This window comes from Megascapheus bottae, chromosome 8, assembly GCF_031878675.1.
Source record: "Megascapheus bottae isolate mThoBot1 chromosome 8, mThoBot2.hap1, whole genome shotgun sequence".
In the NCBI taxonomy this organism is placed as follows: domain Eukaryota; kingdom Metazoa; phylum Chordata; class Mammalia; order Rodentia; family Geomyidae; genus Megascapheus; species Megascapheus bottae.
The window spans coordinates 16490296-16507146 of NC_143516.1; the positions used below are offsets into that span (position 1 = coordinate 16490296).

The window sequence follows — 16851 nt, forward strand, 5'->3', positions numbered from 1 at the left end:
TGCACGTATTTCATAAAATCTGTCTGTATTTTCTTTCTCTAAAATTAGAGTTTTGTTAATTTGTCTATATTATTTGTATATTTTATTTTATTTATTTATTTTATTGTCAGGGTAATATATACAGGGGTTAGTTACATTCACCAGGTAGTAGGTGCATTACTTCTCACACGTTGATACCCTTTCTCATGTTTTTGTCCCCATTTCCCTCCTCCCACCCCTGCCAATTTTTGGTCCTCATTATTATTTCCTGAACAAAGGAATGACACATTTCCATTATAGTACATGATTTAGAAATTATTAACCTCAAAATTATTTAAAATATACTTGAGGGCTACACATTAGGTATATACAAGTATCACACCATTCGGTAAATTACCTGAAACCTGGTTATTTTCATATTTCAGGGGTGGCTTGGAGGATGGATGTAATATATATTTATTAGTAAAATGGAAAGACATGCAGGAGGATGTGGTGGAGCACTTGAATACCACATACAAAAACCATGGTTCTATACATATGAGAGAAAACAAATAACAGCAATATAAAAACATGTTTCTTTGGCTCTGTCTTACCTGGCTTAGTATAATTTGCTCTGATCTTTCTGCTTCCTTATGACTATATGCACACACACTGGGCCATGATAAATTGCATAGGACTCTAGACATGCTGAGGTCAAAGGAGAATCAGCACAGGGGTTGGTTGACTATTGTCAGAAGCTATGTGCATCTGATCATATAAAATAAAATTCCATAAATGAACGCCAAGAAAGGAAACAAGGGATATTTTTAATTTCCATTTTTCTATTTTGGTTTTCTTTTCCTTTTGTCACATTTGTTAGTTTGAATTTGAGAGGGTATGAGAAGGCACAGAAAAGGTGGAACAAGGGTAAACAAATACAACAGTGGTCCCCACTAGACACATTGTGGAAAATAAACTTTACATGTTGTGGGTAGAGATGGCAAAGAAAAATGGGGAGAGAGCTTCTCCGCCGTGCTGGAAGGTCGCTTCGGGGCTAGATGCTAGAGACCGGTGAGAGCCGACAGCCATGGTGACCCAAGCTGAGAAGAGGGACAGGGAGAACGGGATGGAGAAGGGAGGAGAGAAAGAGAAGGAGCAGCGAGGCGTGAAGCGGCCCATAGTGCCTGCGCTGGAGCCGGATTCTCTGCAGGAGGAAATCCAGAGCAACTTCATCGTTGTCATACATCCAGGTTCTACGACTTTAAGAACTGGACGAGCCACAGACACACTTCCTGTCAGTATTCCTCATGTCATTGCTCGAAGACACAAACAACAAGGGCAGCCCCTATTCAAGGACAATTGGCTCCTACGGGAGGGACTAAATAAACCTGAAAGTATATGAGCAAAGACAAAATGGCCTTAAAATGGTGGATCAAGCAATATGGTCTAAAAAGATGTCAAATGGTACAAGACGGATTCCTGTGTCTCCTATAACAAGCAGATGCGACCTGCAATTTTAGATCACTGCTCAGGAAATAAGTGGACAAACACATCTCATCATCCTGAGTTTTTATAGGAGAAGAGGCCTTGTACGTTAATCCATTGGACTGCTATAACATTCACTGGCCTATCAGAAGAGGTCAGTTAAATATCCATCCAGGACCTGGGGGCTCCCTTACAGCAGTTCTGGCCGATATTGAAGTTATATGGTCTCATGCAATACAAAAATACTTGGAAATCCCACTGAAAGATTTAAGGTATTACAGGTGTATCTTGTTAATCCCTGATATCTATAATAAACAGCATGTGAAAGAACTAGTGAATATGATACTAATGGGTTTTCCAGGGATTGTTGTGTTCAGGGGTCGGTGTGTGCAACCTTTGGAAGCGGCTTAAGCAGCACACGTATTGTAGATGTTGGGGACCAGAAGACAAGTGTGTGCTGTGTAGAGGATGGTGTGTCTCATCGGAACACTCGGTTATGTTTGGCATATGGAGGATCTGATGTGTCAAGATGCTTTTACTGGCTCATGCAGTGAGCTGGGTTCCCTTATCGAGAATGCCAATTAACAAACAAAATGGATTGCCTTCTTCTGCAAAATCTAAAAGAAACCTTTTGCCATTCAGATCAGGACATCTCTGGATTTCAGGACCATGAATTTCAGATTCGACATCCAGATTCTCCTGCCCTGCTATACCAGTTTCGATTAGGTGACGAAAAACTCCAGGCTCCAATGGCATTATTTTACCCAGCAACTTTTGGAATTGTTGGGCAGAAAATGACAGCTTTGCAGCACAGATCACAAGGTGATCCTGAGGATCCTCATGATGAACATTACCTGTTGGCCACACAAAGCAAGCAAGAGCAGGCTGCAAAAGCTACTGCTGGCCGGAAGTCTGCATCCAAACCTATTGGATTTGAAGGAGATCTTCATGGCCAGTCTGCTGATCTACCTGAAAGACTTCATTCCCAGGAGGTGGACTTGGGGTCCTTCCAGGGAGATTGTCTGATAGCTGGCAATGATTCTGAGGAAGCGCTGATGTCCAGAAAAACTGCTATCTCGCTGTTTGAAGGGAAAGCCCTGGGCCTTGATAAAGCTATCCTTCATAGCATAGACTGCTGCTCCTCTGATGACACCAAGAAGATGTATAGCTCCATCCTGGTGGTGGGAGGTGGCTTAATGTTTCATAAAGCTCAAGAATTTCTGCAGCATAGAATTCTCAACAAAATGCCACCTTCCTTCAGGCGAATTATTGAAAATGTGGATGTGATCACAAGGCCCAAGGACATGGATCCCCAGCTGATTGCATGGAAAGGAGGGCCAGTGTTAACCTGTTTGGATACCACACAAGAACTTTGGATTTATCAGCGAGAATGGCAGCGCTTTGGTGTCCGCATGTTACCAGAGCGAGCGGCTTTTATGTGGTAAAATGGAGAAGTCAAGTCCCTGTTGAAGATGAAAACCAAGACTGTTTTAAAGAACTTAAATATATTTTTTAACTTATTGACTTAGATGCTTCATTTTCATGGAAAATAAATGAGGTTCAACTTTAAAAAAATGGGGAGAGAGTGATGGAAGGGGAGACATATTTCAAAAAGAATTGTAATCATTACTCATTACCTGATTCATCTAACTGCTGTATATCAACTCTATAATAACAATGATTTTAATAAAATCTTACAAAAAAAACCAAAGGGACATTTTACCTGACTTATGCAACTGTAACCACTTTGTACATGATAAATGAATAAATAATAAAAATTCATATAATAATAAGTTAAATAAAAGGAATGAGTGACCATTCAGTGTCAAGATAATCTACAATGGAATTACAAAGAAAAGAGAGAATTTTTGTCTTGCCTTTTTATAATAAATGTGAATTGTTATCAAAGATATCTGTTTGGATACACTTCTGAAGTTAATAAATTTTTTACATGTTCACTTAATCCATAATTGGTTTTTAAAAATTGTCAATTGAGATAAACTTAGGAGCTATTAGAGCTCTCTGTTTTACTGGTATTTATTTCCACACATCATGATGAAATATTTCAAATATATTTTTTTTTAGGAAAACTTCTCATTAGTTGGAACAAGTGACTATAAAAATAGGCACACATCATTCATGAGTTGTCTTGGACAATGTTTGGACATTATCCTCCTCTAATGGTGCAGGTGCTCCTAAAAAATAATTGCTTTCGTTATTATTTCTGAATGCTGTAATCTTGTTTGTATGTGTGTGATTTTTCAAGGATATGGGCCATGGCTGCTTCTGTAGTGCAAATATAATCAAACCTTATCACTAAGGCAACTAAAGATATCGTACTCAAGCCTTTCCTCATTAACTCTCCAGGCACCTATAATTCATTGTCTACCTTAGACATAAATGAGCTCTTATTTCTGGACTGATGATTTCATTCAAGTTAATTGTCTTTCTCTTCTAAAACAGAAATCTCCATAGGGTCATATTTCAATATGTAAATTGCATGAAATACCTGTTTTGATGCACCAGTAACACTGAGACGTATCAAGAAGAATAACCTTCAAGTATGAGTAAAGGCCAGTAGTCATAGATTTCTACATTACAGCATATTTAGAAACTATTAGTGGCTTCTCTTGTTCACACGACCCTGGTGAACTTTTTCTTAAGGTCTAACAGGTTCTCTACTTATGGTTGGGCCAAAATTTAAAATTTTCTATTAATATCTTTTTAGTCGTTATTCACAAAGACATGGCTTTCTCTGATAGAAATTTTGTTGTCAGAGCTACTTCCTTAGCACTTAACTGATTTGAGAAATCACCTTTTGCAATTTCCTCATCAGTTCATGAAGCTATCGTAGCGGCACTGCTTCACAGACTGCTTGCCCGTTAAGGAGTGAGTACAGGTGAACGTCAGAGGAGAGTGTCTCTCACAATCCCACACAGGAACAATGAAGATCCTCAAGGGCACTGCACTACTAGGCCTCCCTCAGGTTACATGTGCACACTTCAGAAGCATCTGAGGGTTTGAGAATAAACACATGAGGCCTAATGAAATGCAATCACATCCTCTTTGTTTCAATCTCCAAATGTTCACTTCATTGAAGAAAAGGTTAGCACAAATTAAAATATTTGAACAGGTTATAATCTCAAAATTTTTAAAATTGACTTTATTCAGTCTTCATTTGCCTGAAAGTCAGTGAATATTTATTCCCAATCCTTAAGGCTAGACGATGTCTATGAGAAAAGATGAACAGTATATCTAAGAACATCTGTGTAGGAACACATATTCACTAGGATCCTGACATCAGGAGCAATTGATAAATACACCCATGTATTTGCCAAGATGATGTGAAATATATCATGCTTATGTTGAATTCTTAAATAAGTTGTGGTTGGAATGATTTTGGATTGAGGGGAATAAAACTTGTAAAAATCATTTCCACATGGTATTCATCCAATCACCCTAAGATGAATCCTTTAAATACCAGTAATATACTTAGTACATTAAAGAAAGTAGTATTGATGAATTACTGTTGAGCAAACAGTATTATTGCAGTTCCACCAAATTTCTCACTTATATCCTCTCTCTGGTCCTTAGAATCTTCTGGCAATTTCTTAACTGTTTCTTTCTCCTTTCTACAACATGGAAGTTTTGAAGGGCTCTGTAAGACCTAGATATTGACTTTTTTGCCTCCAATTGATATTACCACCTCAATTGAAAGCATGAGAATATCCTCAAAATTAGAGTATGACAGGATAAGATGGCATGGGATAGAAAAATACAACTGGGAAAGTTTCGCATGGGCATCAAATCTCTACCGTCCATGGGGTTTTAATTGAGAAACCAGTCTCCAGTGGCTATGAGTAATAACATTTCAAAAAATATGTTCTTAGATGACTTTGCTTTCTTCTGTGTTTCATTTCTCAATTTCCAGTCTCTAGTTTCCTTGGTATATACATTTGTCACTTTGTATAACAAAATCATTTTATAAACAATGACTTACCAAATGTTGTGAGTAAAATCCTGGGCTAGGGCTCATATTAATTAAATGACTTAGTTTTAACATTTACCTGAATAAGTTGGAGGAAATAGCTTTCTTTATAAATTTATTCCTTTAAGGATTTGCATAGGAAAGATACAATATTGCTGACTTGAACATTGAAGTGAACTGAGCTTGTGAAGTATTTCTTATCTATGAAAGAACAAAATTTGGAAGACATATTTAGCTAAGCTTTGTACTGTGAGAATTCAGAATCATGCCAAAATATTTTGTTAAACATAGGCAACCTTATCATTTGCATTTGTATGTGCTTACTGATATTATAGAAGGTACATATTAGAAATAGATAAAACTTGATAATTATAATTCATAACGACAAATACAATTTATGCAAGAAAAGTAACAAACAAGGGATGATTTTTAACGATTATCATACAGTATCAAATGCTCATTGATTTATAGAAAACACTTTTCACACATTGCAGAAGGTGCTGTAGTACACATTGGGTAAAAAATAATACAAGAAACAAACTGCCATCATTGAAATTTGGCTTCCAAATTAGTTGATAGTAGTAATAATAAGTGGAAGAATTAGGTTACCATATAACAAAAAAATCTGACTGGCTTTATGTTTCATTAAATCATTCAGAAAAGTCAAGTGTAAAGTGATGAATGATTTAAGTTGGCATGTGAAAAAAGAAATTCTGAAAAATTATTTAAGGAAATTCAAGATCCAGCAAGTAGCTGTTGTACATTTTAATAATAAACAGATACTACAAATCTGTGGCTGCTAATGAGTGATGAGTCTGAATGAGTTAGGTAGTACTGCAGCAACTATGTGAAAGTAATCAAACACTTAGCAGATGTCTGATAATTTTTAATCTATGGGATAGAATGAAGTGATAAACTAGAAAATCTTAGAAGTATAACTTCATCTGCACGCCCTTTAATTGTAGAAAAATGTGTTGACAAAAAATTGCAGATACTTTGCTCAAGGCATAAGAAAACTTTATAATAGAATTTTTCAGTCTTAGTTTTATAACTGTGGAAATGTACAATAGTGACTTTATTTTGATTCAATAATAGTAGTTTATAAATATTCATGGAATCAATGATGGGAAATTTGGCATTGAATTAATAATCAATTTCTACAAAAAATGAATACCAGTGCATGTTAACGTCAAAGCAAATTCAATTCCAGAATTGTGGAGAGAGGGCAAAGATTTTGTATCTTGGATGCTCAGAAGGTTATATAAGTTACTACAGAACAGTTAAGAAACTAAAACTTGAAGATTTAAGATCTTTTATGTCATACAGCAAATCTAGAAATAAAGAACAAAGTATTCTATCATAAACAAGGGTTTATTCTATCATAAACAATAATCATATTTATAATATGTGATTTATAGTTATTTTCTGAATTAAGTTATGCAAATCTTTATGTCAAGTACTTGGTAAAAGACATATTGTTTTCAACAAATACATTTGCTGCTAGTTATAATTGTTTTCTTTTACAGTCTGTCATTCTGACTTCATGAAGTCACTACATATTCAAATTATAATTATAATAATTAGTTTTCTCTACTGAGCTATCTTTAATGTTCCCCTTGACAACTATTGCTTAATCACCATGATGTGGCTTGCCTAATCAACTTCTCCTCTTGACATTATGGTTAGGGGCATTGTAGTGGAAGGTTGAAAACAGCAGGCTCTTGAACAAGCATGCAGGTACCCAAATTCTAGTTTTATGACCATGAGTTCTGTGTCTCTGAGAAAGTTATCTAATCTCTTTGAGTCTCAGTATTTTCCAGCTCACATGAGAGTAATGAAAGTACTGGAGCTCATATAGATATTGGAAGAATTACAAAACACTATGCATGCTAAGAATTAGAAAGTTTTATTATATAAAGTCAGTACAACATATAAAATTAGCAAATAATGGTTTCATTCTTTGGGAGTGCTTATATAATATTCCAGAAAAGTTGTAATTTCACCCTACCGCACATTTGGTGGGAATGTAAACTAGTATGACCACTCTGGTCATCAGTCTGGAGGTTTTTTTTGTTTTTTTTTTTTGCCAGTCCTGGGCTTGAGCTCAGGGCCTGAGCACTGTCCTTGGACTTTCTCAAGGCTAGAGCTCTACCACTTGAGCCTCAGCACCACTTCTGGCTTTTTTTCTATATGTGCTACCGAGGAATCGAACCCGGCTCTTCATGCATGCTAGGCAAGCACTTTCACCACTAGGCCAAACTCCCGGCCCCAAGTCTGGAGGTTTTTCCAAAAACTAAATATAGCCCTTCCCAACAACCCAGCCATACCACTGTTAGACATCTGTTCTGAGCATCAGGAACTAGGATGTCATAAGGACACTGGTACCTCCATGTTCATTACCTCAACTATTCACAATTGCCAATTTATGGATGGCCTACAACAGATTAGTGGATCCAAAAATGTGGTACCTACATGAAATTTTACATAGCTATTAGAAAGAATAAAATAATGTCATTTTCATGGAAATGGCTGGAACTAGAACAAATTGTATTAAGTGAGGTAAACCTAGTTCAGAAAGACAAATAGCACATGTTCTCACTGATACACACACACACACACACACACACACACACACATATATATTTAGATCTCAGCACAGGGATATAGCAAATCACACAGAATTCTAGATGCTGTATTAGAAGAGCACTTTGTAGGCCAAAGTGCCTCTTTATATTCATATAAAATTTCATACATACTGAAATAACTGCAAAATATTAAAACCTAAGACTTTCTTCTTATTTTCCCCCTTTCTTTAGTTTTTAGCTTTTGATGATTTTTATCTTTACCTTATGTATGGTATATTCATGTGTATGTTTTCAGGAGGGTGGAGGGGAGAGTAGAGAACTCAAGGTAAAAAGGGTGAAAAACTGCAGAGTGGAGGTCACTGGACACTGAAGAAAGTAAATTACACAAGTGGTGATTGGATATGGGAGAGAAAAAGAGAACAGAACATACCATATGAAAGGAAATGTATTAATTATCTGACTCATGTAATTTTATTCCCTCTGTACATCACCTGTATAATAATAAAAAAGTAAATTAATTAAAATGTAAAAAAATAAAACTTTTCAAAATGAAAAAAATAGCTAATGTTGACAAAAATACTATAATAACACTATGTGAATAGCTACAAGTATCAGGCTAGAATACCATAATCATTGTTTTAAATGTAATGTATAATAATAGCAATAACATTTTATACTGCTGCAAAAATGCAAATCAGTGTATAAAATGCAAAATTATTATAATTAGTAATACTAAAAGAGAAAATAAAATGTCAGTACTGTAATGGAAATTAAAATTACTCATGGAAATCTGAATGTCCCGCATAATTATAACTTTCCTCTAATCTTGACATCTTCAAGAATGCAATATCTATAGACTCCTACTTGTGCCCTGATCACTCCTTTGGTTTCACAACTTAACTGTTACAGTGGAAGTGAGCCTTAAATTCTTAAATCTCTTGTTAACATGACAGCACATTGGTTGAAATTTACATAGTCCACTAGTTCCAATGTGTTCCTGTAATTTAAAATTAGTCTTCCCAGATTGTCCCTCATGTCAGAAGCATTATTTTTGAGCAGCCACTATTTAAGAAACAGACATCCATGCAGACATAGCAAAGAACCATAGGGCTACATACATAGCTAGACTCCATTATAATGAATCTTTTAGGTACACTATAACAAGGATCCAGCTCAGAGAAAGGCTTCTTTATGGTTCTAATCCTCTGTCTAAGAAACAAGTTGCAGTGTCATTGAAACGCTATGGTGTTTTGTGGATTTTTCCACTGAGAATGGTTATTTTAGAAGCCATAAAATGTAAGAGAAGTTAAAGAAATGCTTAAGTAAGAAAAGAGTTTAATTAGCTTTCAAATGTTCCTCTCAGCAAGAAACTACAAAAGATTTTTTGGTAAGGAAGTAGCCTTTGCAAAGTAGTGATAATCATGCATTTTCATAGCTTTCATTTTACATCAATTTTGATTATAGGTGTTCACAAATAATCATTTCCAAGCAACAAATTATTTTTAATTATTCATGATTAAAAACCTTGTAGCAATCTTTGCTTCATAATAGATGTTTAAAATGGGTCTCAGGAAATACTAAGGTATATGGTTATTGCTCTTTCTATCAGGAGTTAGGTGGTTAATGCATGCTCAAAATATTATTTTTACAAATTACTTGGGTGTCTAGCATGCACAAAGCCCTAGGTAATTACCTCCATATCACATACACAGAAAAAGCTGGAAGTGGTGCTGTGTTTCAAGTGACACAATGCTTGTCTTTAGCAAAAATTGTTCAAGGACAGTGTTCAGGCCCTGAGTTCAAACTCCAGGACTGGCAATATAAATAAATAAATAAACAAATGAATCAAATTGAATTAAATTTTTAATTACAAATTTTACATTTTTTGAATGGTTTTTAATTATCCTATTGCCTCCTTGCATGGGATTTTGCAATTTCAAAAAGTGATTTTGAATATTTAGGAACAGCATTTAAAAATATATTGTAAACATGATACACAGAGGTGTTGCAGTTGCATATGTAAGGTAATAAGTATATTTCTTTTTGATTAGCCATCCCTACCCTCATTTTCTCCCACTTTCTTCTCCTCATTTCCTCACTCCTAAGTTGTAAATTTCATTTCCAAACAGCAAGTAGTGATTATAACTGTTGTATTTGTTCATCCTTTGTTCTGCTGCTTCTGTGAATACCTTTCCTTTCTGTGAATCAGATAACTTTATGTTCAAGACAAAGGGTACAGAAAATTAAAAGAAACAAAAAAGAAAGAAAGAAATGATGGAAAACAGTGCATAACAAAATCCTCTTGCTTCCAAATCTTGGAGTTCATTTTGATATGCTTTATTATATATGGTCATATACACCTAGTGATAGATCATAGCACCTGGTGGGCTCTTGTGATCCCCTGCTAAGCATAGCATAGACACATTCTAGCTATTACAAATGAAGGAAATGATACAACCTGCATTTCTTTGGGCCTGGCTTGCTTTGCTTAATATACTTATTTCCAGGTTCTTCCATTTCTTTACAAATGGGGCTATGTCATTCTTTCTGATGGGAGCATAGAATTCCATTGTGTATACGTACATTTTGTTGATCCATTCATCCACTGAGTAACATCTGGGTTGGTTCCATATCTTAGCTATGGTAAATTATGCTGCAATGAACATGGTTGTACTGGTAGCTTCTGTATGGCTTGTTTGTGACTATTTGGATAAATGCCCAGGAGTGGGATTTCTGGGTTATGAATAATCTCTGTGTTTAGTCTTTTGAGGAACCTTTGCTTTCCAGCTTTCATTCCCCAAAACACTGTAGCATTCTTTTATGGCAACATCCCTACCAGCATCTATTATTAGATTTCTTAATAGTGGTCATTCTGACTGGGGTAAGGTAGAATCTCAAAGCTGGTTTCATTTATATATCTTTTATGGCCAGAGATGTTGAACATTTCTTCATGTGTCTATTGTCCACTTATTTTTCAGTTGAACATGTGTTAAATGTATTGCCATGGTTTACACATTTGTGAAAACATTTTGTTTCTACTATTTTGTTAATGTGTTTAGAACATATGTGAATATATTTAATAGAAGAGTACAAATAAATATTTTGTTGTAATGGGAAAATTCACTTGATAAAACAGATGTATAAATAATTACGTAACAATGGTGAGTGTCTTCGGTTGTTTCCATACAAATGTTTCTGTCTCATCAACAAAACAGATGCACAAACAATGATAATTAATTTCAAACATACTTGAAATTCAATCAAATTTTGTCAAATTTTGATTATATTTTCTTGTAAAGAAAATATCCTTTATCAAAATAGGATTATAAAATATACTTTAAAATTATGCGCTTGAATCAAGCATTACATATACTTGGATTATGAAACTGCCCTTTTCTTCTTAATGAAAAATTGTGAATGAACTTGATTATACCTTAGGGTGTTGACTAATTACTGGTTGTTTCTTGGGAACTTTTATTTTTTTTGTTATACTTTCAGGTTATTTTCTTCCAAGACTTCATATATCTTTGAAACAAGATTTATGCTTCAACAACCTGTCTGTAACTTTGGGGAATAAAAGTATTTCAACTGGACACTGCAAGCTTAAAGACAGAAGGAAATATGTAAAAATATAGTCTGCAATGTGGGAAATTAGAGGTAACAACTCTGAAATTGAATAAGTATAGTATGGCTGAATTTCTGCATTATTAGCATAGGTAAAAAGTCAAATCTCTTATTATCACAAAAAGTAGTTAAAAACTACCAGGAAAAGAATGTTTGAATGACCTACAATACTGACTTCATTAAACTTCATTAGAGTCAGTGATCTTCAATGAATTATGTTTAGTGTAATAGGCATGCATAAATGAATAATACTGAAATGATTACAAATATGTGTGAATACTTCACTTGGCATGCATATACAGTCTCTGAAAGTTGTGAAAGCTACAAAAAATTGAACCTATAACACAAAATATCCAGATTTGGTATGTCTTCATCCAAAACGAAGACTCCTGTCTGGGGTAAGAAAAAAAATCTTTGAAAGAAGGAGAGAGAGAGAAAAAGACAAAGTAGGTTACTGATCTAGTTACATTATATTTGCATAGCTGGACAGACAGACAGATCAACAAATAATGTCAAAATGAAACACTTTTTTATAATGGAGTGGTGTTAACAAAAACTGAAAAATTGGTAGTGCTGGCGGCTCATGCTTGTAATCCTAGCTACTCAGAAGGCTCAGATCTGAGCTTCGCAGTTCAAAGCCAGCCCAGGCACAAAAGTCCATGAAACACAACTCTAATTAACCACCAGAAAACTGGAAGTGGTTTGTAAGTCAAGTGATACAGCCTTGAACGGAAGAGCTCAGAGACAGCATCCAGGCCCTAAGTTCAAGTCCCACAACTGAATAAAAAACAAAAAGTTCCCAAAGAAATATTAGAAACACAGGAATCTTTTAATATTTTGTCCTACATTTCTGGGAGAAAAATTTTGGTTGTATATGATGAGACTAAATGAAAGGAACTCTAGGACTTGGAAACACGAGCGTTATCTTGTGTGATTGTTGTTCTTAATGTACTATGTTATTTCTCTTTTCTTTTTTGCCCTTATGTTTAATCTCATATTGTTACTGCATCTGACTTTGTTATCAGTATATTGTATATACATTTATTTGTTTGTTTGAAGTAGGAAAAGAAAGAGTGGAAACCAAATGATTGGGAGAGGGTTGGGAGGGAAATAGGGGCAAAAACATAAGAAGGAGTATCAATGTGTGAGAAGCAATGCACCTATTACCTGATGAATGTAAATATAACCCCCAACGACAATTAAAAAAAAAGAAGGAGAAAGGGGACAAATATAGTCAATAATTCATTATATCTTTGATTCTGGTTTATTTCACTTAATTTGATTTTTTCCAAGTATTTCCATTTCCTCAAGAATATGGCAGTGTCATTATTTCTGATGTAAGCAGGTATATATGCTACATTTTCTTGATCCATTCATCTAAGGAGGGGCATCTGGGTTGCTTCTATATCTAAGCTTTGGTAAACAATGCTGTTATGAACATGGTTGTACTGGTGGCTTAAGTATAGTTTTGTTTGTGGTCATTCAGGTAAATGCCCAAAGTGTGATTGCTGGTTCATAGGGGAACTGTATGTTTAGTGTTTTGAAGAATCTTGATATTGCTTTCTCCTTAGTTTCCCTCATTTGTAATAATTAGCATATGTTTAAGAGTGCCCTAGCAGAGGCTCACAGTGGCTCAATAGGTATGTACATATGACCATATAAGATGATTCTAAGTGAAATTAACTCCAAGCTATGGAAACAAGAGTTTTTTCTTTGTGATTGCTGTTTGTAATGTACTATGTGAAGTTATTTCTTTTTTCTTTCATTTTTCCTCTATGATTTATCATCTGCTGTCATTGTATTTGATTTTGGTGCCTGCTCTATTATACATCCATTTATCTGAATTAGGGAAGGGAAGAGTAACAACAAAATGGTGAAAAAAAGGACAAAGGGCAAACCAATGCAACAGTAACACTCACAAACTAGTTTGTTAGAAATGAACTTTGCAACTGGGAAAGATTGAGGGAATGAAATGTAGAAGAAAATCATGGGAAGGTGTAACAATGTTCCATAAGAAATGTACTCACTGGGGCTATGAGTTGGGCCAAGTGGTAAAGTGCTTGCATAGCATGCAAGGAGACCTGGGTTCGATTCCTCAGTACAATATACATAGAAAAAAAGCCAGAAGTGGTGTTGTAGCTCAAGTGGTAGAATGCTAGCCTTGAGGAAAAAGCCCAAGGACAGTGCTCAGGCCCTGAGTTCAAGGCCCAGCACTGGCAAAAAAAAAAAAAAGAAATGTACCCACTATCTCACTACCTTACTTATGTAAGTATAACCCTTACCATCATCTTGACTATAAATATTAGATTATGACCCAATGTGTACAGCAAAAGCAAATGCATCTAAAATGATATAAATACTCAATTTAACAAAGGAATACGAAAGACCAGAGACGTGCTCTTTACAGAACACTATCACATCATATAAATTTGATAGTCTACTTTCATTAAGTAGAGCTTAATTGACTTTGGAGGTATGCGTTTGGGCAGGAAGAGAGAGAAAATGCCAAATACAGTGACTCATACTAATATGACACACAAAGTATTTTTGAAAGAAATCATTAAAATGCCTATTCAAGTGTTGAAAATTAGTTCTATCCATGATGCATGATCTTTGATTCATTGTTATGAGAAGGACACAACACGTCTGTGCTTCATTTCATAAAGTTCCATAATCCTATTTACTCACAAGGAAAACAGGTTGCAATTTCCTCCCGAGAGAGGGTGGGGGGAAAAGTCTGTGAAATATCTGACACGTCCTCCTCAAAACATTCAAAAGAAATTGACATATATCATTTGGTTAATTGAAATTGGATAGGGACCGGGGGAAAACGAGATGAGGGGTGGGAGTGGGGGGGAGAGAAATGGGGACCAAGACATGTGAAAGGGTATTTATTGTAATTAATAGAAGGGTTACATTATATTCACCAGATAGAAGGTGCATTACTTCACATACACTGATACCCTTTCTCATATCTTGGTCCCCATTTCCCTCTCCCCACTCCCAACCCTCATCTTATTTCCCCCTTCCTTATCCTATTTCAAATAGCAAAATAAGCATATATACAATATATCAGATAACAAGATAAAATACTGTAACAATATGAGATAACTAAGGGACAGCAAAAGAGGTGAGAGATAACACAGCACATTAAGGACAACAATCACTCATTACATGGCTTTTGTTTCTATATCCCAGAGGTCCTTTCATTTAGTGTCATACTTTATGGCCTTATGTATCTAGGTTTTGTTCTATTGTAAATCTCTGCTAGGAGAGCCCAGGGTTTCTACTGATTATGACAAATGAGGGAAACCATTGAGCTTATGTTCCTTTGAGTCTGGCTTACTTCACTTAAGAAAGTTTTTCTCTGAAGAAAAAATAAGAATGGCCTATAGACACATGAATGCTCCACATTTCTGGCCATAAAAGAAATGCAAATCAAAACAACTCTAAGATTCCACCTCACTCCAGTTAGAATGGCCATGATCAAAAAATCTAGTAACAACAGATGCTGGTGGGAATGTGGCCAGGAGGGATCACTACTACACTGTTTTTGGGAGTGCAAACCATTATGGAAAGCAGTATGGCAGTTCCTCAAAAGACTAAACTTAGAGCTCCACTATGACCCAGCAATTCCACTACTTGGCATTTACCCAATCATCCAGAAACAAGGACATGCTAAATCCACTAGCACAATGTTGTTCATTGCAGCACTATTTACTATAGCAAAGCTATGAAACCAACCCAGATGCCCCTCAGTTGACGAATGGATCAAGAAGATGTGGTATTTATTCACAATGGAATTCTACGCTGCTGTCAGAAAGAAAAACATTGTCCCACTTGTAAGGAAATGGAAAGACTTAGTATAACACTTTTTAAGAAATGTACGTATATGGGTGGGGAGTTTGGCCTAGTGGTAGAGTGCTTTCCTAGCATGCACGAAGACCCAGGTTCGATTCTTCCACACCACATACATAGAAAAAAACCTGGAAGTGGTGCTGTGGCTCAAGTGGTAGAGTTCTAGCATTGAGAAAGCCAAAGGACAGTACTCAGGCCCTGAGCTTAAGGTCCCGGACTAGCCAAAAAAAAAATGTATGTATCTATAGTGTTTTTTCAGTATTTTCCCATCATAGATTTGCTTGTAAGCAAATATCATACAGTAAACATTTATTTCTTTTGAAGAAAATCTCTTCTAAGGAGCAATTTGAAGCCTGTAACAATGATTCTACAAGACCCTCCATTTAACTGGTTAAATGGGTCTTTTTGATCATTTCCTCATTTCCTTTACTTTTCCTTCAGCTATGCATTACTGGTCCTGCCTCTATATTTTATGGTCTACTCTGATTGTACCTAATGTATTTTGAGGTATGTGTTTGTACTGGCCATAGGTCTAAGTGGTCTAAATATTTTCAATTCTATACATTTTTTCTAATACAAATGAAATTTAGCTACCTAAATATTTGCATATAAATTTTAAAATTAGCAGTGTATATAATAGTTGAAATTATATAATACCCAATTTTTCTTCAAGTGGAGAATAGGTTAAAACTTGTAGTTAATCAAGAAAAATAATGAAGATTTCAAAATGAATTAGGAAAATAAAAATTACTGTTAAAGTGTTTATGTTGTCTGAAAGCTATAAGTAAATATGGAACAGAGATAACTTAATTTCTCTTTCTACAGTTTCAGCTACCCAGGGTCAACTACAATGTAAAACTACTAAGTGGAAAATTTCAGAAAAAAATCAATTTGTAAGGTTTAAATTGGGTGCTATTCAGTGAGGCGTCAGGAAATTTTATACTATCTGTGTCTCACCCGGATCTAAAATGTACACTGCATGCATTATTCTCCCATTAACCATATTCTTGCTCTCTCAAGTTTTCAGATCAATCACTAAGATATAGCAGGAATTATGTTTAAAATCCTATTTTACTTAATATCCCTAAATATAAGTGTTGTAATGCCAAAGAGAAGCCATGTAATACTTTAAGTGAAAAATAAGCTGAGAGTCTTTGGTTTAATGAGGAATGAAACACCATAATTTTTGGTGCAGTATATTGTCATAGTTATTCTATTTTAACATTAGTTATTGTGGTAATGCCAAAATTACTGATGAACCTTTATCATAGATAGGTGTGTGCAGAGAGACACCTCATAGGTTAAAATTTTAGTATTATCTGTGTCTTCAAGAGTGTCCTAGTTGTCCTCAAA

At 35.2% G+C, this 16851-nt stretch overlaps 1 pseudogene; it reads left to right on the forward strand.

Annotated features, from left to right (window-relative positions):
• The first annotated feature begins 1186 nt into the window (after nucleotides 1–1186).
• Nucleotides 1187–2980, forward strand: LOC150059586 (actin-related protein 8 pseudogene; annotated as a pseudogene).
• Nucleotides 2981–16851: the final 13871 nt, after the last annotated feature.